This window comes from Harpia harpyja, chromosome 20 (assembly GCF_026419915.1).
Source record: "Harpia harpyja isolate bHarHar1 chromosome 20, bHarHar1 primary haplotype, whole genome shotgun sequence".
Classification (NCBI taxonomy): Eukaryota; Metazoa; Chordata; class Aves; order Accipitriformes; family Accipitridae; genus Harpia; species Harpia harpyja.
In genome coordinates, this window is record NC_068959.1 from 12,957,048 (window position 1) to 12,980,988 (window position 23,941).

At 43.5% G+C, this 23,941-nt stretch overlaps 1 protein-coding gene across 3 annotated transcripts in view; it reads left to right on the top strand.

The window, feature by feature from the left end:
* HTR4 (5-hydroxytryptamine receptor 4) overlaps positions 1-23,941 on the top strand; it is a 152,788-nt gene that overhangs the window by 19,436 nt on the left and 109,411 nt on the right. The gene's annotated exons all lie outside the window — the stretch shown is intronic.

Sequence of the window (23,941 nt, forward strand, 5' to 3'; positions counted from 1 at the left end):
CCATGCTTGTAATTCAGAAAAGCACTTCTGGCTGTCTCTGCTGAACAGAGGAGACCTCAGCTCAGAAGGTCTTCTCTTTGTTGGACTCAGAGGTATATTAAAAAAAAAAAAAAAAAAAAAAAGCTATGAAAGCGGTGTGATGCACTGTGTGGGGTACAGCCCACCAGTGCCTCAGCCCATAACTGGAGTCGTCTTCACCTCCTTCCCCTTTTCCTTGCTCATTTTAGATTTGCCTTTAGACATGAAGAAGACTAGGTCCTTATTCCCAAGGCAGGGAGGGTGGGAAGAGTTGTTTATCTGAATGAAATACTCAATTTGGAGTTAAGCAGCTCGGGTTTATCCTCCCACCTGTGTCTCTGCCTCCATCTCTGAAACACGTATACTCCTGAGCACCCTTCTCCTGGCTGTTTGGTCAGTCTGGCAGAGTGGTCTGAACTGTACACTGACAGTTAGGGGTTGCCGTTATCACTTACAGATGACTGAAACCCCTCCAAAGAATATTACCTTTGTTATAGAAATGCAAATAGGTAGGCATTTTGATTAACTGTTCTCTTATCACTGGTGGCTGTTTAACAGGTTTGTCTTGGCTAGAGCTTTATCTTTTTTCTGACCTGTGTAACAGGTCCAGGTGGGACATCCCGGGAAGGGTGTTATTCCCCAGGCATGTTCCTAACCATCCACCAAATCAACAATTTGTTTTCTTGTAATTGGAGTAGCTGAGAGAACTGTATGAAAAAAGACATAAATGGGTTAAAAAAAAAGACACCCCAGAATGCCAAATCTCAGACCACTCGTGCCTTTGAAAACCTTTGGTCTGCAGCCATAAAATAGCCATATCGCCATATTGCTGGATAACTTATCTGTGTATGAATGCTTTATGGGTCTTATGTCCTATGTCTTGTGGTCCCCCTGTAAAGATTGGTGGAGTAATTACCTAAAGCTTGTTACCTGTACGGCTTTTGCACGTGACCAAGAGCCACATGTACATCCAGAGAGAGTACAGAAACGAAACTGGTTTGGGGAAGTTAGTTCAAATGGCGCCGACACATTTGGGATCTCCAAGGTCAAGGGTAGGAAGCTTGTGTGCTAAGGTCCAAAATCCCAATGAGACACATGCACAGATCATGATACTCATAAATTCACAGTCCATGTGGCTCTTAGTCACATGCAAAAGCCCTACCCATAACAAGCTGCACTGCAAGTGATGTAGTAACCTTGATGACCCGTTGTAGTAAGTTTTAACAAATCCTACAAAAAATGCTTTTGTGCGTCAGTAGGGATGCTAGAAAAGATCCTAGGGAAGTCAGGTGTGCAGGAAGGTTTATAACAGAAAATCCAATCAGTTATAAATCCATATATAAATTTAACAGCAAGGTGCAGACAGTGTGACCTTCCCTGTCCCTTCCCAGCCTCTGCTGTACACCATATGCTCTTCAGTCTTTTTTATTGTTATTTGTCTTTTATCACAGTTGCTTTAAATCATATTGTGTCTGTAGGAGCTTCCTGAGCTAGAAGAGAGTGGTGTGATTGTTTAAAGGCAGCTCCATCGTGCACCAAAGTGTCAGAAGGTGAGGTTTGCTGTACAGTGGGCAAGAGATAGCTGGTGGGCAGGGCAGGCAGCGCTTCCTCTCAGAGGGCAAAGGCTGCAGAGAATTGTCCCTAACGCAGCTGAGAACAACATTCTTGTCTTTTCTTTGTCCTGAAAGTCAGTGAAGAACAATTTTGCTAATACAATAAACTGAAGCATCTGATTCAGTTCGCTGTAACTTAAGGGGGCTGTTATTCATGAGCATCTTCCAGAAATCTGGAAGTTTCATGCATTAGCATGAACTGATTATGCATCTGAAAAAAATAATTTGGGAAAGAACAGTAGTTATGCATTCTGTCTAGTTTACCTGCATACCTTTACTGTTTTACTATTTCTTTATTTTCTGGAAATAAAAAAAAAAGTTTGAGGCAACCAGCTTAGTTACTGTTAAACTGTTTTAAGCTCCTGAGCACTAGTGGCTTGTTAGGATTCATGTATTCTTTTGTCTTTACCCCTTCCATGCTGCTGAGCACAGAGAACAGACACAACCCCACCTGAGAAACTGATGAATGAGAAATGATGAATCTGAATGTTAAAGTGAATATGTAGTGCTTTGTATTCACATGAAACTTTTGTGATGAGTACATAATATTAACATCCACAATTATGATAAAAATCAATACACTGATACCAGCACTCAAAGATCTGTGAGCTACGATTAATTTCTAAGGGATTCACAGGGAGGTTATGGCCATAGTACTGTTAGCTGGGTCTCTTGTGCTGGTGGAAATCATATTTAATTCTAATGAAGGAAACAGAATTAATTGATGTACTGGGAGAATCAACTCTATAGTTAAGATTTTTATTTTTTTTCCCCAAAGGAATAATTTCTTGAAAAGGCAAGTTAGGACCCACTGAAAAAGTGCAGTATTGCTAGAGCCTAAAGATTTTAGGGTAAAATAAACTCTAAGCAGAAAAGTATGTGACAATAAATATATGAGTATGGAAGGATCTTAAAGGATTGCTGAGAGCAAACAGCTCATGTGCTGCTCAGGGACAGAGGTGATGGGAGAAGATTCCAGAGAAGCATAAATCAGACTTTCCTTGGGCCCATCTGTAGAAAATGACAAGTCTCATCCTGAAGAGTTTTCCCAGGAATGACAAATAGGAAGGAAAAAAAGACCAAAATGATGAATTATTAGTTTTGAGTGACGGCAAAGGCTTGCTTGGCTTGGAAGTAATTTACAGATGGTCATTTTGTCTGTGTCCCATTGAGAGACCATGAACTTGTGTCATGAACATACAACAAGCCTTACATGACCTTCTCTTTTTTCGACTTTGTATTGCAGGGAAGATGTGGCATTTTTTGAACGGGTATCTAGTAAAAAAATGAGAGATGAGCGAGAGCGCGGTCATTGGAGGACTGCCATCTCCCACTGCACTTGGCAAATCCTCTGTAGAGGATTATCTATTTCTTGACCCTCATTCAACACTTCTGCGAGGTCTGGTGTTTCATATTGTCTAGCAGGGACCAAGCCAGCTTTTGGAAGCTGATGGCAGTGTTTCCACCAGCTTGGCTGGGAAGGGGGAGTGTGGCTGTTCTTGCTGACTTTGCAATGAATGGTACAACCCAAGGTGAAACTATCTTTTGAACTTAGACTCTGGGAAACAGCTAGTGAGCCCCAAGAAGGGTCCGGTCCCATACTGCAAACAAGCAGTCCAAGGGTGTACCTTAGTATCAGGATTTACCAGCTTTCAGGTGTTGCTGCACCAGAACACAAAACCAGAACAGCAGGACAGATTCAGAAGCTTTTTAGCTATGAAACATAAAACTAAACCATATTCAATAATCTATGCTTGAAGGAATTGTTCGTAAAGCCAATCTTCTTGATCCTTTTTATCCAATCTCATCTCTTCCAAATGCAGTGTGATTCCTTCCACTGCAGCACAGCACTACCACTGAGAGCTCATTACCCCGCATCTGTAATGGAGCTACTGGAAGTGTGGTGGACTTCAAGAAAATGATAGGGTTTGTTACCAAAGGGGAGGATTAAACTTTTTCCCCTTTACACATGCTGTCGTGAGGAAACTCCTTTCTTCCACATTTTTTGGTTTCTCCATCTGTGAGTTTTGGCAGGTCTTTAGGGCACAGGAAGCTGAGGACACTGCCAAGTGCTTATGAACTTAATTCGTCATGCTGCCACTCATATGCATGTCCACCAGCCTCCAGCTGTGTAGGAATGCGTGCGTAGAAGCACACTTCTAATAGAAATTTACAAAGTCTTATAAAAGATTCTTAAAGATAGACAAGTGTTAGCAGCCATAACTGTTCCAAAGCACAAGTTCATTTGCTCACAGAGTGAATAAACATTTTAACAGTTATAGCCATCAAGAGCTGTGCTGGTATTTAGTTTGTTTATAGTCGTTCGATCAGATGGTGTTGAGTTTGGAAAGACTTTGCTTGGTGCAGCAGGGTAAGTTGTAGTCACCATGTGGCTGGAGGGCATGAGCTGTATGGCAATCAGGCAGCAAACCAAGAATTAGAAATTCCAGTTGTACAGCGTGAAAAGCTCTGGTAGTTTATTCTGGCATCCCATGCTCTAACACTGGGTGGCAATTTAACACAGAGATTTACTGCCGCACCTCTGCATTGCAGGAGAGGAAAGTTCTGATCTTTTGTTATTTTGGGTCAGTGACAGACCCATGGGCAACCTTCCAAGTTTATAATTTTGGGGGACAAAAACTACCTTCAAGCTTCAAGTACCTGCCCGTTGGGTCAATGGAAGTGAAGCTCTGGGCAGGTGAGCTGCACCAGGGAGCATCTTTTGTGGCGTCTCTGGAAGAAGAGCGGCCAGCTCACCTGATGGAGGAGCTGCACGTCGCAGCCTTGGACAGGAGAGGCAGACTGTGGCTCCCAGAGCAGTGCTGCCGAAGCCACGCAGAGCCGGCCACAGGCTGCATTAGCTGCCAGGCTCCCGTTGGCACAGCTCTGCTGCCATTCATGTGGCATAGCCCTGACATGGGAACCACAGCTGAACTGCCCAGGAGCCAAATGTTAAACACAGCTGATCTAGAGGGTGTTAATAAAACTGTTCTGCAACCACGGCATCCCATTTTTCCAAAATCTGGAGTCCTGCTTCATACTCATGAAAGGAGAGGAAGTTACCTTTTGGTAATGTGGATGTTGTGCAGGCTCAGAATAGGAAAAAGCTGATTTCTAATCCCAGCTTTACTACTAGTTTGATTTTGTAGTCCTGGACATGGCCTTTAGCCTCACTGAATCTGGGTTTTGCATAGTCCACATGAATGCAGTACTGTTAACTTCCTTCACTTGCTAATTGTGTGGCGAAGTTCCTGTCTGTAATCCTGAAATTTGTTTAAAATCATCTTTATGATTGTCATTATGCTTTGTGTGGTGCTGGAGATGGGGGAGGGTGTAATCCCTTCTTCCCAACTAAGAAAAACTTAGTTATGAGACAGGCAGGATGGGGAGGACAGGCTGGAGTGGAGCTGTACCTGGTTTGCCCCTGCAGCTGTTCGGGAGAGCATTGCTTTTGTTTATACTTTTGAAGCTATTCTTACTTTTCTTCATTTCTTTTAAACACTGCAGTTTCCTCTTAGATAATTTATCCAGACACATGAAAAAAAGATTTCAACCATTGGGTGGAGATGGCTGGCATAGGTTGGCTCCAGGGCAGTCAGGCATGAGATGTGTGTGGTCCCAAAGCTGCCTCACTGTACTAGCACGAACATACCTGGGAGGGTGGTCTTGGGTGAGCACTTCCAAAAGCTTCAGGGCAGGATTGATGTAAACCCAAGGGCGTGAGCATTATCAGAGCTAACAGAGTCATGCTAGCGCTTTGTGTTCTGCACTTAGCTGTGTGGGCAGCAGTCGTGGCGGGCGACATGGGGAGCTGGAGGTGCAGCTGGAGTAGGTGCTGTGCCAGGTCATGCCCAGATGTACATCTCGGAGCAAACAGAGCTCACCCAGGCTGGCTCAGTGTGCACCCAGGACAGCCCTGGGCTCACCTGGAGCAGCTCAATGTGCACCCAAGGGCAGCTGAACGTGCAACCAGGGAAGATCAGAGGACAGCCAGGGCAGCACGTGCAGATGCTTCTCTTGCACTGACATCGCTGGGCTTTTCATGTTATACACAACACCTCTTGCAGACAGATCCGTAACTTTCCTGTCTTGTACGTTATACAAACCAAGGAAATAGGATTTTAAAATTCACTTTGTAATAACGCTTGTTCGAGTTCTCTGTATTTGAGCTGACTGAAGGTCGAACGAATGGTGCTAACAACGCAGTCACTTCAGAGGGTAGGTTGTTCTCCCCAGATGCCTGTCTGCAAACAAGCTCACAGAACCACGGGAATGAGTTATCTCCAGGATAACAGGGGATACCTCCGGGAAGGAAACTTCTCTAAATGGCAAAGCAAAAAGCTTTTGTACTGAGCATAAAGGGGCTCATCCTGGCACTTCTGGGGCTTGCAGACAGATGCACACCGATCATCTCCTGGGCAGCAGCTGCAACACGCTGCCAACAGCTCCCTCTGAACCGAGCACACCTCCGCCTCCGCAGGCTCAGGGGAGCTCCAGCCACTGTACTGGTGACATTGCAGTGCAGACCCTGGGGCATCTCACGCTCAGTGGCAGCTTTCATGACCTGTACCTCCTACACCACAAACCGTGAAAGGGAAACTTGGTCCGTGCAGGACCTGGACAGGAGCTGGCAAGAAAATTTGGGTCATCCACTGCCAAGTTTAAAGTCAGAACCAAGTGTGGGAAGGATTTGTATCTGCTGCCAGATCAATTCTGGGGTCTAGCAGCAGGTATAGAACCCCCCCAGAAGAGAAGCCTTCTCTGTGCCGGGCATGGTGTTGGCTGGCTAAGGTGCCCCACAGCCTCCTCCATGTAGACCCTGTTGGTAACTCTCCCCGTAACAGAAACCCAGAGGCCAAAATCAGAGCCCTTAATTCTGCTACACACAAGCAGAATAATGTGATTAAGGAGAAGTAGCTATTACGGGAACTCTAAGATTAAGGTCCCTGCCTGGGCCACTTTCATGGAGGACTTGCAGGTTGCCCTAAGAGCCCTTCTCAGGCCTGATGGATTCACTGTCTGGCCTGTTTGGTTTCTGGTGCTTCAAGGATGCCAAGGTTGCATTAAACACTGTCCCATCCCTAGCAGGTTTTCATTCAAATGGATAAAAAAGATGGAAGGTGAAATAGGCATCAAATGCATAAATTACTTTCCTAAGGGTGCAGGAGGCCCATAGGATAGATATATTGTGATAAGCCTGCCCTTGTAATAGCAGGTGATGGAGGGAGGAGGAGAACTTATGAAGGAATTGCCCATCTGGTGACTTAGCCACCTTTTGCCAGCAGCAGTTCTTGGCCGTGCATAAGGAAGGTGCACATGCAAACCCTCCATTTTCATTCTTTCCCTGTGGCTCTTCCTCTGGTGTCCCAACTCTGCTCGCACCCATGTCCTAAAGAAGTCCTGGCAGGGACTCCAGATTTCCCATTAGCAACGTGTGAACCAAGCCCCCGCTGACTTTTCCTTCCAGCCCTGGGAAACACGTCCAGGGAGTGTGGATAGAAATACATCTCAAGCAATTATCTGGGTTTTTTTCAACAACAGTGTAATTTCTTTCCTCGTATTCAGGCTGCTGTGTTGTGGACCCTTAAATACTGCAGCTTTGGATGGAAGGAGTCTGGCAGACACATCTGGAACTTGTTTCCCGACAAGAACATTTATTTTTGGCTAATTTAGTAGTTTGCAACTTCTTAGGACAAGTAGGTTTTTTTATTTACTTTATGATGGACTGTGTAAGTATGAGTAAAAGTTGGCTGTTTCACTAGCAGTCAAGAAAATATAAAAAAAGATCCTTTGGCAAACACCCACATAGAAGATTTTAAAAGCAGTCTCAAAATACTAAACTGCGTCTGTAGGCTGCAGCTACTCCTCCACCATTGTGTATCCCTGTACTCCATAAAGGGAGTACAAAGTGATAGGAAATCACAATAGCAACTTTTAAAGCCACTTTTTGTGGTTTTATAAATAGCTACACAATTTGCAGAGCAGTGCTGTATTGTCCCCATGCATTGCTATACACGCTGTACTGCCATGTATGTGCCTGGAAACAAGAAGAAGGAAATGATATAGGCTGGAGCATCCTACAGATGTGCTGGGCAAGGTGTAAATTCCCCTCTGCATCTTCTTAAGGGAAACTTGCCAACTATTGCTTTCCTGTTCCTATGGCACAATTCAACATTGTTCAGAGCTGGTCACACTTAGACCCCAGCTGATGCATATTCAATACAACAACGGTTTGGCGTAACTACTGAGTCCGTGAAAGAACGAAGCTCAAACAGTTGGGTGAAAGTAAGGGAATATTAGTGAAAAATGACAAAAGGTAGCTTGTAAATTAAAAGGATTTACAAACTCCATGGCTATCAGAAGCTCTTTCCCTGCATCAGACTTCTGCCCCAAAATGAATCCATGAAGGATATGTTGTATATCATATTTTTCAGAGACAAAAACTGAGAAATTTGAGGTGTGTCTTAAGCTGGCTTATCTGGTTGTGACCAAACCTTTTTCCTGTTTAAAACTACAGAATTTCAAAATAAAGACCTTCATTGATGCTGCTTGTGCCCTGATGCCAAGCTCCCTTTCTAGTATCACAGACCATCCTGTCCATATATCCCTGCAGTCTGACCATGTTGCAACCTCCAAACTAATTTAGCACAGGAGGAATACACCATGAGTCCAGATGATCGCAAGAATAAGGAATATCTCACTCACCAAAACTATGGATGGTTTGTGATTGAATACCTATGTTTATAGTGGATAGTTTTAGATGTAGATTAATTTTAGATTAAGAAATATGAATGATAAACTTTGCTGACAACATGCAGATTCTTTCCTATACTTATTTTCCATTAGTGGACCATTCATTGCAATTTTTTGGTTGCTGATATTACAGATATTTTTAAGTTTCATGGGATTTTTGAGTCGCACAGTGTTGATTCCTTCACCCAGTTGGATTATCTTAGTGACTAAACCAGGTTTTCATTGCTAGTCCTTGCCATTGCAAATTCAGAATTTATAATTAAGTAGTGCACAATATTCAGTTAAAAATCTGCCGTTCCCGTGAGCTTTCTTACCAGTTAATTTATTTGCTAGAATATTTACAGTGGTGGCTATAACTGCCAGAAAGTCAGAGACTCTTTGTGCTGGGGAATAAAAAGTGGAATTTTCGTATCTTCTCATAAGCAACATGAGAATTGCAAAATGCTTTCAAAATGATTTTTAGAAGTTTCTTTTTGAAAATTTCAAAATGAAATGGAGTGTGGCAGTCACCCCTGCTTGGGTGGTGAGGTTGGTACCAGATTGGACATCGAGAAGCGGTGGCCAAGTGGAGCCAGGGTTTTAAGGGCTCCTTGCAGCAGTAGCTTCAGAGAGGCTGAATATGAACTGGACCTTCCAGCCTCTGCAGGAGACGGTCCAGAAAGGCTGTGATCCTTCAATCTGAGCAGGTTGCCAGGGAAAGTGGCTGGAAAGCATGCAGGGCTGGACCCGCCAGCCAGATTTGATCAACGGTCTTCCCAAAATGTGTATGGTAGGATGAAACATCTGGTGTTTGATGATATTGGTGCATGGCCTCGAAAACATCGTGTTCAGAAAACCCCCAGCCTGCTCCCAGACCTCCGGGGCGCGTGGGATGCTCAGCACCTTCCTTGCGGCCACGTCAGTCCGTACTTCCAGCTCTGAGGACCTCAGCTGAGCTGGCGGTTTGTTGGCCAAGGTGGTGGCTGTCACATTTGCTCAGCACTCGTGTCCATCACTCGCTATTAATGTGTGAGGCAGGGCTCCCCACCCGCAGGGTCTGACTGGAGCAGCTGGTGTCACTGGGGGCTGTTTACAGCTTTGAGTCAAGGCTGAATGGGAAATCAGTTCTGTAAACACTGCCAGAGGAGAGTGGATATTATTTATTTAGTGTGATAATACAACAGCAGTGGGTTAGTCAAACAGTAATTAGCAACAGGTCATGCTATAATTAGAGAGTCTGTTGCAGTTGGCTACCTCTTACTGAATGCCACCAGTAAGTCATCAAGTATCTGGGGTAAGTAGGGGATTAGTTTGGGAAGCAAGTGCTTTCAGGCACAGTTAGGACTGTTTGGGAACATGCAGATCCTTTTCTTTGCCTCCCTTTATCCTAGCAATTAATGTAACACAAGGCTCTGAAGTGGCACTTGCTTCTTAGCTGCGTGAAATCTTGAACAAAAGCTCCAAACAGCTCTTGAGTGATTAAATCTCATCTGAAAGAGCTTGAAGTCTCAGGGGGTACAAAGGAGTAATTCTTCCCTCTCCTCTTACGGAAGGGGAAGGGGGGGGAAGTTATGCTCCTCAAGCACAGGTTTATATTTTACATATGTCTTTTTTTTTTCCTTCTTCTTGCTATTTTAAGAATCAAATTTCCACAATTCTCTTGTCTGAACAGCAGAAGTTTCTTTTGCTTAGGCAGGCAGTGAGATTCTGGCGCCTCGTATGTGAAAGGAAAGAAAATACCTCAATCAGTTAACTGCGTTCACGGGTTTTTGCTGAATCTTCCTTCCACTGAATGATTTGCTATGTTTAAAGAATGAAGGCCTGAAATCAGTAACTAGAGACGGCAAATAACTACTAGGTAAATGCCACGCACATCAGTCTGGATATATTACTCAATCTTCACACCCTTGGATGCTCCTGCAATGCCTTCACATTGCAGTTTCATCTTTTCAGTCATAGCTTTCTCCTCCATTAGCCCAACTGTCCGGAGTGGCTCCGATTTCTGCTCTCAGTTCATCAGGTCGGCTCACAGATTTTGCCTTGCCATTATCTGCAGAGATTTGCCTCCCGATAGGATTGTGTTTGGTTGTGCTGCGCTGCTTGACTGTGGCAGTCGTAATCAGTACAAGTCAAATATATACATCTTCTTGCTTGTCTGAATTTGCCTGGTTTCAACTTTCAGCCCCCAGAACGTCTTCTGCCACCAGGATTGTCTTGTCACCGGTGTCCTGTTTCTTGAGTATCTACTTGCAGGACATACTCAAGTCCTTCTTCAGCCTCTCCTGGGATAAACTAAATAGATTACTCTCCGGAAGCATCCTATGGTAAAAACATCTCTTCCAGTTCTTTCATAAGGCTCATGGCTTTTCTCCTATGTATTTGCAGCTCTCCAACATCTTTCTTATATGTCAACATAAGCATGGAGTAAAGTACCATAGCAGCCTCATACCTACTTTCTCATTTCGAGATCCTCCTGAGAATCGTGTTAGCCACAGCAAATGGCAGCAGGCACTTGCATTGAGCTGACAATGAACAGGGACCTCATTTCCTTTTCAGTCATCTCTTTCCAAGGCCAAATTGTCCCAGTCCTGTAAACACTGCCTTTATTTTGGCTTCCAAATATGTTGCCTCACTTTGGCTATACTCAGATGTGTAGTGTTTTCTTGCAAATTGTATCCAAGCAATCCAGATTGCTCTGTGTCAGTATGCTGCCTGTTAAATTTATCAATCCCCCTGATCTTGGTCACCAGCAAACTCTTAAGTGATGATTTCAAGGGATTTTTCCTTGACATGCGTAAAAAACTGAGTAGCAGTAACAGATTCCCAGAGGACCACTCTAAAACCAGAACTGTTAGGCAGCATTTTCATGTTTGCATGTACATTTGAGCCCTCTCGCTATACTGGGTTTAACTCTGCTCAAGAGTCCTGTAGGGAGTTGGTATTGTCCTCGCTTCTTTATCAAAACCTCATGTATTACCAAATCAAATGCTTTTCTAAAATCAGAGAATACAGTAGTATTTCTGTTGATTATCACTGAAAATATCAAGATGGCAAACTGATTCCCCTCTAATCTGCACTGAATTGCCAAATTCTATTCCCCATCTTTAATTCTTGATGAATTGTATTCTTTGTGAGCCATTTTGTTATTGTGCTGGAGAGGAATCTTGGATTGATAGGCTTATAATTACCTAGGTTATCCACTTTATTCTTTCAAAATATTGGTACATTTTTTTTTGTGAATTCTGATTGTCCAAGTTTACTGGAAATCAAGATCAACCATGTATAAAGTTCCTTACCCAGTTCTGTTAAAGGTCTTTTTAAAGAAAAAGATGCATTATCTGGACTTGCTTATTTTGAAGTGTCTAGCATTAGTAAGTGCTGTTTAACATTTTTTTAAATGTCTGCGTGTATGGAAAAGTTCATCACCACATAATATGGCTCCCCAAAATAGAATAGAAGTATTTATTGATGGCATCTGCCTTTCCTGAATCATGGTCAACAACTCTACCATTTTTGAGCTGATCAGCCTAACTTTTAATATCTTTTTTTTCCCAATATGCTCAAAATCAGCCTCTTCTGCAGCCTACAGATTTGTCTACAACTGTTACTGCTTTCTGACCATTCCCAAGTTTTACTATATATCTACAGCTACGAGCTTCCCCTTTCTTCTCATTACAGTATTCTTGAAAATGCTACACAGCTGTGACATCTGACCTGTGCATCCCTACAGGGTTGTTGGCATGAAGGCTCCTCTGTGCTGCAGGTCTATGACCTGGTGGTTATCACTCTTCTGTTTACATCCTTCCTTCTGTTTTAGCTCACTGTTTTCAGCTGTGTTAAAAACATTAGATATTGTCTAAACTCTTTAATGCACACGTCTGTCTCTTCATATATTCCCGCTTTGGCTTTTTTTTCTGTTTGCTTCTCAGAAACATATAGAGCTGCCATGATCACTATTTCTTAATCCAGTAAATATTTCCTCTTAGTGTAACACCATGATGTCCCATGTAGAAGCCTTGGCCAAATGCACTCACACTCATCCTTTCTTCTACATGATACATCACGATGAGGGAATAACCCACAGAGCTGGCTCTGTAGAGCTGATGCCTGGTCCAAGGTAACCGTCTGTGCTTCAGCACATCTCAGCCTCAGTGGGATGCACATCCAAGAGTCCCTCCAGTAGCACCAGAAATGAGGGGTGAAGCCTTCTGCATTCAAGTTCTGCCAAATTTTCCATTCCTTCCTTCCTTTGGGGATCTGCTGATTCCCTGCAAAGCTAAAGTAAGCAGGGGGATTAGGAAGCCTGCACTTCACTAGGAATGCAAAGCGGGATGCCATTACCATGCTTCCCTCACGAGGGAGGCAGTGGCATGGGGTGCATCATAGACAGCCTGACAGAAACCAGCCTGAGGACATTTTTCAGGGAGTAGCAGCCTGAAATGAGCAGAATTTCAAAAATGCACTTGTTCAAAGTATGTGTGCTGGTAGAAATAACTGTTCTCTCTGAAACCATTGAAAATGAGCCACATGACATCTCATAGCTGCCAGGTGTCTGGTGCCAGACACAATTAGTGTCTGGACAGCTTGTTTTACCTGGAGAGTCTGGCTGATGAGAACTCACAGCCCACCTAAAGCATGTTCTGTCATTCTTACTTTGGAAATAACCATTTGAAAGCAGCTTACCCTATGAGCTCATTTATCCTTTTCCCCCTTCCCATCAGGAGAGCCATAAGGCTTGCAGCTTTAGCCCACCAAAAAATGACCTTCAGGGTCAACCCTCAAGGTCTCACAGCTCCAAGTTTATTTTGGTTTCTTCACTTTTAATGACCCGAGAAGGATTCAGTAATTTGGTAATTTAATTTAAAAGAAGCAGAAAATACCAGCAGCATCGTGGAAGGTGCTTAGCTCAGCATAGTTTGGCAGGGAAAGACACTTCCTCCACATGCGTGCTTCCTAAACAGGGAAGCACCAGACCCCACTTCTGCTCAACCCCTGCCAGCACAGCTCTTGGCCCCATACTACCCCTCATAGCCCAGCAGAGTTGGGCCTGACGTACAAATATCTGCTCTGTGATGGGATCACCTCTTGCTTCCACCTGGGATGATGAGCTGGCAAAGCCTGCAGCTGGCACACAAGCTCTTGTTTGGGTACCCTTGCCCTGGACTGCTGCTAGCAGTGCAAGGGTAGTGGCATGACTGCCAGCACAGCCTGGTTAGATATTGAGCCCACAGTGATTGTTTTAACTGCTTTCTCTCAAGAAAAATGACATACTCCAGTTGTTCTTCTCTGACCACCACCAGAGAAGGTCACTGCTTTATTGCTGCAATATGCAAGTACCTACAATCATCTCAAAGTAGCTCTGTTACTGCTATGAAATATTTGGAGCAAACTCTTTTGTAGGTAACATCAAAGCCTGTGTGCTGAGCACATTCCCTCTTGCATCATCTCCATCTTTTAAAAAAGTAATTAATTAATTAACCTTTTGACTTTCCCTGATGGTATCAGCTTCTTAACCAGAAAAGATGATGGCTGTGCACTTTATATATTTTGTACAGATCTGGAGAATCACATGGTCTCTTGGGGACCGTGATTATTTTAGCTTGCTGCTCAACTAATTTTTTGACGTGAGCCAGAGGCAGATCAAGTTTAAGATGAACATACTCAGCCAGTTTTCTCTCCAGAAGCCATCATCTTTTAATGGAGTGTGAAGAAATGGCAGCAGAGGCATGAGTTGGTTGGGTTGGTTACATATATCTGCAGCTCAGAGCTCTGGGGATTTTGCCTCTGCTTCATTTTCTAAAATGTCCTGTGGAGTCATGGCATTTCCACCCCAGTGCAGGGGCAGCAGAAACCTCCCGGCTCTGGTCCACCTGTGGCAATCAAGAAAGTTGGTGAGAAAGTGTGAATGTGATGCAATGACTTAAACTGTGTGGGATCAGTGTCCTCGCTCAGAGAGATGTGTCTGTTGGCAACAGCTTCACATTGCATGAGTTTATTTGTCTTAACCCCCCATGTGTAGAGAGTTTTGGGGGGTTTTGTTTGGGTTTTTTTAGCAAGGACAGTGCTCATGTCAGAGCAAGTCTGTTGGCACCCTTGGGCAGGAGGGGGTAAGGTCTGTGCCTGTAGGCTTTCATGCCATGTTATAAATTTTCAGCTAAGCCTCTGTGAGTTGTCCTCTGCTACAAAGGTATTCAGACAGATGCACCCCAAAACTTCCCATCAATAGTCAGTTTGGTCAGACAGAAGTAAAAGGGAATCTTTAATGCTTGAGATGTAAAGCTTCACCTAAACCCTTTTTGCAGCTGAAATCACAGAAGATGTAATTCAGCACAACCCCACTGATTTCTTAGTCATAGTTACACAGGAGTAATTACAACAAACAAAGATACCTAGGCCAGGAAATACTCTTGTTTCTGCTGAAGTTCAGGGGTTGCAGAACCATAAACACAGTGACCGGTGTGTCTCGGTGCCGGGCTTCAAAGCAGGAGGTTATTTCCTGCTTGCATTTCACAGGCTGCAAAACCATCTTATGGCAGCAATAAAAATAAAGCAGAGGAATTTTATTCCAACACAATAAAGTTATAGTCATGCATGACCTCCAGATGGGGAGTGGAACATGTCCACCACACAATGACCCATGTAGGAAATCGGGCAGGAGATGAAGGTGGTGGAAAAGACGAGTTACGCTTGAGTCCCCCTCGTTGTGCTATGAATGAATCACGGTGCCCGCAGTGCAGTGGCAGCCTCGGAGGGCTCCTCTCTGCAGAGCACGATGAGGAATCTTTCCTGGCTTGCTCATCTGCTTTGACTCACGGTTCCCCTCCTTGGCCTGGGTGATGCAGTGCTACCCATGTGGGTTTGCAGGCAGGACGGGAATCCAAACAAGGAACAAAAACAGGTGAAAAAGGCTTGCCTGCACAGCTGGCAAAGCAAAGAATAGTATCATGTATTGAAACGCGGTGGCTGGGAGTGACTCCAGGCTCTCCCTGTGACATTTTGGCACTCGATGGCAGGAGGGAGATGGTTCCTTTCACTGCTCTTTCCCTCCGCTGTCTCGAGGTGGCAACTGCCAGCGTGTACTCATTAGCACAGCTCAGAACAGCGCAGCAGTGTATCTCTGTGATAAGATGAATGGCCATGATAATGTGCGTTTTCCACGGGTCATTTTCTGTTTGCTTTGGAGCAGAGTAGCTTTTTAGCTGGAGCAGTGACAGACTGGAGCCTAAGGCTCTTGTAAACCCCAGGATTGCCATCGAGTGACATGGTCACTGCCCATTGCTGCCTGCAATGTTCTTGTTGGGGTATGAGCTAACCTCTGCCAGGAGACCACCAGCACTTGCCTGTAAAGTTCATTTGCAGTAGGAGGGCACTGGACTGGCTAGTAATTTATTAGAGAACTGGTAAAAGCAAGGATCCTGGGTAAAGTGTAGAGCTGCTCTCAAATGCAGCCAGCACTGGGTTATGGTGCGTGTGCAGCCATCTGCAGAGGCAGAGCTGAGTTAGTGACGGTGCTGGGTGTCCCGCAGCTCATCCAGCGAGCTGCGAGTTACCTTCAATACCATCACAACATGTCAAAGCTGAAGGATTTCTATATTTCCTAGCATTTATAGTGTACATTTCTCTGCTGTGTAAACAAAGTAAGTTTATTTGACTGCAGGCACAGAAAGCAGAAGTGGTGCCTTTCTGGGGCAGTGGTTTCCATACCCTGGGTCTGTGCTGATGCGAGAACGAGAGTAGCTGGAAAGTGTGATTTCTAGGGAGAGAAAATTTACAGTGAATTATGGGGAAGTTTTATGACATGTGAGCAAGAAGGAAATGTGGTAGCCCTGTATAAATCCTCATCAAACACATGTATGGTTTCTAGTCCTTTGTGGTGATGAGGAGCACTAACATCGTGGCTTGTCCTTATAAAGACAAACCACTTTGTGACAGTGTCATGGAAATCATGCCTATCTGTTTTTCCACCCACACTTCTGATGCACTTGTTGAATTCAACCACCCTTCTTACCTTCATTTGTTGATTGATATCTCTTACTGTATCTTGGTCTTTTTAAGAGGCCCATGGTCTTATGCTGGATTTTTCTCTTGACTTCCTATGCTGAGGGTTTGATTTTGCAGTCAAAGACTTGGAGCGTTGGTTACCAACTGAGTAATTGCTAAAGGTGAGAGCAGCAAGTTGTGAAATTTCATACTACTACTGTCATAGTAAATGACGCCTCAGGTTTTGTAGCTGCTTTCTCTCCTCAGACCTCTCATACAAATGTAGCATGGTATAGACAAGGATCTCATACAGATGTCTGCATTGCAACAAAGTCACCCTTGAACAGCCCATAGAGCCTTTACAGCTGTAAATATTTGGTCCAAGAGAACAGGTAGGCAGAATTGCTTCCATGTGCCCTTTCCAAGGGAACAGCCCTTATATTGTGCTGTCCGTTAGTGGTTTTTTGGTACTCAAATGTGGAATTTAAACTTTCTTTTTTGAAAGTGTAGAATACCTTGCTGTAAGGTTGAAAAGGCACAGAGGTTACAGCTGAGAGGCCGTGAAGGCCAGATTGACATGAAGAAAAGCCCACCTGCCTGCAAACAGGCGAGCACAAGGTGCTGGCTTCCGCCGTGACCTGCGTGCTGCCTGCGACTCCTGCGTCCCTTGGGAACACGAGCCTGTTAAACTCAGTGCCTGTGGTTTGGGTTGTCAAGCCAGAGGCTCTCTCCATGAGTTTAAAGAGCTGTTTTGAAAAATAACCCTTCAATGAAAAGACATTTCTTGTGTCTTTTTCTATTTTAAAGCTGGACTCCATTTTCTTTCTCAGGTGATGTGTCATGTCTATCTTTTTATTTTTCTCCGTTTAAGCAAAGTGCTGCATTTTAACCTGCTGGGATGACATTCGATTAAAATCAGTCCAGCAATCTGTCTCTGCTGACAACTGAGGGACTTCTTATCAGATTTGTCCTTCGTGGGGAGAAAAGGAACAGCAGTGACAGAGAAGGCAAGAAGTGCTGTGGGAGCGGGCAGTGCCTTTATCAGAAATGGGTGGTGGAAACAGAGCTATTTTATCTGGGAGCGAACAAGTTGGATCACTCTGGTATTTCCTACTCCTCAAGTGTTGTCATGGGCAGGATATTCTCTTGCAACACTTGGAGGGTTTCGGACTGGTCTGCAGTGATAGGCAAGAAATTATCTTTGGATTGAGGTGACTGTCACTCTGCAGCATCAGTTTAATGTGGCCTGGGAAGATCTTGTCCAGTTAGCCTCCGCTAACAACTTCTCTTTCTCTGATAATGATGAAGATGGAGCTATGATAAAAATCACAACCCCAAATGTGAAAAGTGGTAGGAATTGAGCAACAGCTTTTTTTATTCAATCACAGCTTTAATTTGGCAGATGTTTACTACAGCAACTGAGGAGCCTCTTGAAATCACAGATTCAGATAGTAGTAGTAGTCTTTATTTATGTTAGAGTGATTCCTCTGGCCTCAATCAGGAATCACAAATACTGGGTGAAAGCTAAATCACTCCCTGTACTTCCAAGAACTTATACGTTGAGATGTGGAGGACAGCAATTTCTAGGGGTAGGCTAAACAGGCTTTCCAAACATCTGTGACATCTTTTTTTATCAGTCTACTGCTCTGTGTTACTCAGTAACAATGGGTGTCTGCAGGACATCTATGCTGAGGTCAGAGGCTGGATCAAGTCATTGTCACTACACACCACACTCTGCTCTAAAAAGACAAAGCTGGCAAAGGATGGAGGAAAAGGGCATTTTTTTTTTACCTTACATTTATAAAGAGAAGAGTGAAGTTGGAGAATAGCAGTGATAAGTCCAATTCTTCACAAAGAGCATGAGACACTCAGAAACTGAATTTAGGGTTTTTTTTATATCCCACTCCCTCCTGTGGTGCAGTAGAGCAGAAGGAACAGTATGATATTCATCTGTAGGTAAAATGAAATGGGCTTTTCAGACTGCTTAGTCCACCCTAGATGCGGCTTCGTTTAAGGTGTCATAAATGATGAAGCAGCACAATCCAGCGCTGCAGGAAATGGGGGTGTAAGCTTTTCAGAATGACTCAACTCTTCTGTTGTCATCAGCTCAGCAGTGACAGAAAGTGGAACTAGATGGGGCTCGAGTGGGATGGAAATAAATTGGATGAAGAATGTGTCAGTGTCTCAGTTAATCAGTGCCTCGCAAAGAAAATGTCTTGCAAGACTGGTGTGGCTATTGCTGTCATCTGGTGGGACATTTTCATTTCTACTGGGCAGACCAAGGCCACCACGTAGAGCAGGCAAGTTTGTGGTCACTTAAGAGACAGGATCAGCTGTTGGCCACCAGCTGACTCCTTATGGTGTCTGAGAAGTGAATTCTTTGTTAACACCTTAAAGCCACTGAGTAAAGTTTCCCTAAGAGTCCCTACAGCGTGGTTGAGAAGATATGTTGGTTTATCCGTCTCCTCATTGGGTTTTTCCTTTCCTACCCCCCACTGTGGAGGTGAGGAGGAGAAGGGGCAGAGGTAGGGGAGCATCTGCTAAGGTGACTTGGTGGTGTGTCAGGTGAAGGAGTGAGGCACAAGCATGCGGCTGATCTAATCTTGACAGGTGGATGGTTTCTGATATCTCTGAATGCCATCAGCGCAGACTTGCCGAGGCTTATTACTGGATTGCCTTTCCCAAGTCAGAGCTGGTCTCCTGTGCAGTGATGACTATGACTAGTCATACACATATGGTATATCTGTCTTGCTCTTGGTGGCAGTGATTAGTGGAGAATAAAATGAGGTGAGGAGTTCTTGCCTCACAAGGGAAGTCTATGGAGCTGTCATGTCAAGCCTGCTGGAGATGCTGCACCTGTACTTTTTTCCATTAAAAAAATGTTGTGCTTTGCTGAAGTGAAAATACTGCCAAGAGTACTGACTTCAGTTATTTTCCTTTGGGTGAACAGTTTTTTGTGAAGGCCTTTTGTTTGGTTGGTTGGTTTGATTTTTTTGTTCAAGAGTTCCATGTTTGATTTTTTTTTTTTTTTTTAATTCTAATATAGAAAGTTTCAGTTATTGTGGAGGTCTCCGTGATAGCATGATGGTACAGATATTGTGTAACTTCAGTGCACATTATGAAATTTTGCAGAAAAATAAAGCAAACAAGATGGCCCCAAACTGGAATTTTGACATACAAAATCACTGAAAAGTTTTTCTTCCATTTTGCAGGAGTTATCAAAATTAATTTTGTGCTGACACCTGAAAAAGAGAAACCATTTCACTTCACTGCCTGAATTTAGCCCCTCATGGTAATCCAAGTCCTTAGGTAGATGACTGTGGTGAGCTTTTCATTGCAGTCCCTGGTACCAAATCTGAAGAGAACGCCTATGAGAAGACTCATTTGAGATGTATCTGGAGTGCGGAGGAGGCTCAGCCTGACTCTCCAGTCTGGCCAGTGGAGCCGACCCGTGTCTGAGCAGGACCCTGTGCTAGAAGCCAGGAACCAGATTTGTACAAGAAACCAGACCCAGAGCCCCACGTGGGTTCCCTGGCAGGTTGTGAGCAGGTCTGCTCTCAGCAAGCCCAGGACGGAAGGGCTCTGGAGCCCAGGAGAGGAAGACCATGGGTTTGCAGGTCTGTTGCCTTCAGCCCATGCTGTAGAGCAGGGACTGCTCATGAGCTGTTGAAAGCTAGACATTTACGTTCAGGAAAACATGACCTGGCTGCAGCGATGTGCATGGCTCCATGTGCCTGTAATCACCATCATGCACAACAGCAGAGAAGCTCTTTTGTGCTGAAAGGAATATATATATATGATGGGCTGGATGGTATAAGGGTTGAGTTAGGAGGTCAGTGTTATCTTTCTGAGGCAGAGAACAGCTTCTTAATTGGGTATGAGTAATCACTTTAATAACAAAGAATAGCACCAGGCCCTCTGTGTGAGCCAGATATATTTACAGAATAACTCATGAAGATTTTTTTTATTACATGGTATTGACGTCATTTTTCTTTCTTTGTTGGGACTCCAATGACTAGAATTCTAACCACTGCAGTGTCATGGGGAGAGCAAAAGGGAAGGAAGATCCAATTTTAAAATCCATTATGGAAAAGCTGACAAAAGCTAAATAATGTCATTGGTTTAGTCTCCTTTCATTATATGTTCATTATATGCTTCCTCATATGGGGCAAGATGAAAGTACTAACAGCCCTTAAAACACTGCAGGTCTCCTGTACAGTGGTGGGATGTTTCTGATCCCGGAGGGCTGTGGAGTATGGTGCATTGTATAAATGCATTGCCTGTTCAGACCCAAATGTTGCTTGTTTCTGTATTTGTGGGGAAAAAGATAACATGTTTGTGGGGAAAAAATGTTCTCAGGGCTGCAGAGCTTAGGAATATGTAAAGCTTTATAGGAAAAAATAAATTGTGAGGTGCAATATAAGAAATGCGGTCACTGCCTGTCACGCAGTGTATGGGATGGCTGCCAGAAACACACCTAACAGCACGGTGAGATGTAGCTGGGTGTTTGTACACAAGATTCCTAGTTTTATCATAATCCTTAAAACCTTCATTTTTTTCCTATTTTGTACCAAAAATATTATTTCTACTGTATAAATAAACACAAAACAAGTGAAGAAAATACTAATGGAAACAAAAAGGTTTTCCTGTGTTTTTAAGCATGTTACACTTGCTGTGACTGAAGGAACAGTAATGCTGGTGCCTACATAGAAAAGTTCATTTTGATGAATAGGTAAGACAGCAGTTCTGATTGTACTGAAACAGTGAGTTTTGCTTGTTTTAGAAAGTTTCCCAAGGTACCTCTTAAACTCTGGTACTGAAGGGAGCATAGGGGACTGGGATGGTGCAGATAGGTCTGTCTTCTCTTATTCCTACCCTCTGCTCTCGCTGGCTCCCCCCCCCCCCCCCCCCCCCGTTTCCCTTGTAGTTCAGAACTGTAACAGGCATGAACTGCAGCGAAGCAGTTTCATAACTTCCCACTGTAGCAATAAGTACTAAAGCCTCTCTTCTTCTGCATAGCGAAGGAACAGTTTCCCTTGAATCAGTGTCAACAAAATTTGACCAGATTTTCCTTGTGGCATATCTGTGCTATCTCAACAGTAAGACCAGTTTAATATCTATATCTTATGTCCAGGGGCTGTTTCTGCCCTGCTCCGAATCCTCTTGGTGGGGTTTAGTCAACCTCTTTGTGCCTCCACGGTAAACTGAGATGACAACCAGTTTTAACCAGTGCTCACAAACTATGCTGGCAGGCAGAGGAGATGGGTCAAGATCTCATGAGTTTTGACTGCAGTTTATAGAGTGTTCTCTTTCGTTCATATTTATCCTTTTTGAAATGACAGAGAAGAACGGGTTCCTGTCTCCATTGAAACAAAGCACCATATCAGACCTATTCTGATATATTTGCATCTGAATTAACTGAAAATAATTTAACCTATTTGCCAAACAAATGATTTGAAGTAAGTGGTTACTTAAACATCTTTGGAGATGAAATAATTAGGTTTCTTTCTGTCTGTTTGAGCTCAGAGACTATTGATTGTATTTTCACATCCCCAAGACTATCTTCCAGGATATTCTTCCTGCATCTTTGACAGGCAGCCGTCCCAGCAGCTTGCGAAGAGTTTTGTTCTGTGGAAGAAATCCAGAGAAGGAACACAGGAGAGCTTTTTTTTTTTTCCCCCAAATTAAAGTTGGAGGTCAGGTCTTAGCGACACAGAGGTGACTTGATCAGAAACTCTAGACTTCTCACCCTTATATTTGTGAAATACAGCAGTAGTCATTTAAGTCACCAGATTCCAGAGTGCCCTTAGAAACACCAGTTGAAGGCTTAAGCTGTAAATGGTGGCCAAATTCTGAAGGTTTCCACCCTCAGATAAAAACAGCCTTTTGACTTGAGTAAGTTTTGCTTGCACAACTATGTATAGTCTATACCTGCTGAAGTACTAATTCTGGTAAACACTAAACCAGGCTTGGGCAGTGGGCGTTCATTTGCGGTGCAAACCTGGCATCGTATCTAGGAAGTCTGAGTCAGTATTATTACAATCTTTTCTTTGAAGCCAAGTAACCACAGTGGCATTATTTGCATTTGAGTTGTTATTAATAGCACCATAGTGGTGGCATTATCCTTGGTTCTCTAGAGACACAATGCAAGGGACAATCAACAGTCTGAAGTGCTCCGAAACTTATCCTATTTTTTCCACTGGATTAACAGCAGCAAACCCACAAATTCTTTATTAAGATGGTGCATTCATTTCTTTGGAGTCATGATGGAATTTTGATAGAATTAAAAATCCCATTAATATTTATATCAGTGTTACTGGGAGTAAGTACATTTATTTTAACTTGAGCTGCAAATCATTTAGTTCTTTGTAATTACAGTGCTGCTATTAAGTATTCATAAGGCTGCACAATATAGTGTCACAGGAAACCTATTTTAATTTAGTGGTAAGTCAATGTTTTAATTTTGTGTAAAAACAGAAACCAATTTACCAAGCATTCTTGCTTGTGTTTTCCCAGCCAGGTTTTGCAAGCCTTCTTCAGTTGATTGTATTTAAACTGCTTTTTGTAGCTTTGAAAGTTTGGAAGTTACCATGAAAAGTCTTGGGTCCAGTGCAGCTTACATGTGTGCATGCTGTTGCATGTAATTTTGAAAGTAAGCATAGGCGGAAAGAGGTCGTTTATATCACAGTGCTCAGCTCCTCAGTGTCACCAGAATTGCAACCTAACATTTTTTCATAAACTTCATAAAAAGTTGGTCTTGGAGAACAAGTCTCGAGAATGGTGCCTGTATCAGTAATTTATGTTGCTGGCATTTATTTCTAGAAATAAGACTATTTCAGCTGTGAGAGTCTTTGGTAATATATATAGATAGATCTCTCTGAGGTGGTTTGGAGTTTTAACTTGCAGAAGGAGAGGATGGATTGACTAAGGGTATTTTTGTGTGTGGCCCTTCCCACACCAGCACCCAGAACTCACTGGGTACAGCATGGTATGCTGTGTGCACGGGTATAATGCTTTGGGTTTGTCTTTTAAAATTATTTTCCTACTAACTCATTTGTGGTAATTAGAGGGAAGGAGCTGCTACTATATGAGGCAGCACTACACAGAATGGGATTTTTCAACAAGTGACACAAGATGTCTGCAGAGGACTGTGACAGATACAGTCTTAGATGTGATCTGTATCCTATGCATGGTATCATATGACTTCTGCCTATGCAGCTTCTCCTCACCCCTATGGAAACCAAATATTTGTCCAGAAGAGTCTTTTCTCTGTGCCAGTGTAGCAGTCCTTACAGTAATTTACTACCTTGCTGCAGTTGAAACAATCCTCTGGGAATCTAAATCCCAGAAGTTCCCAGGAGAAGTGATGATCATGGAGTGGATTAAAGGTTGATCTTAGCTTCCAGGTGAAGACCTGGAAGCTCATAAAAGGGGGAATTTTTTTGTTCTTTTCAGTAGAGCCAGTGTCCCACTGGGACCTTGAAGCACTGTTAGCCCTAGGTTATGCATGAATGGGTGACGTATACACAACCACGAAGGGTTGTCTATCGCTTCAGCTTGATTTTGTGCCTCCAGGCATGCACCTTAGTGTTGCGAGA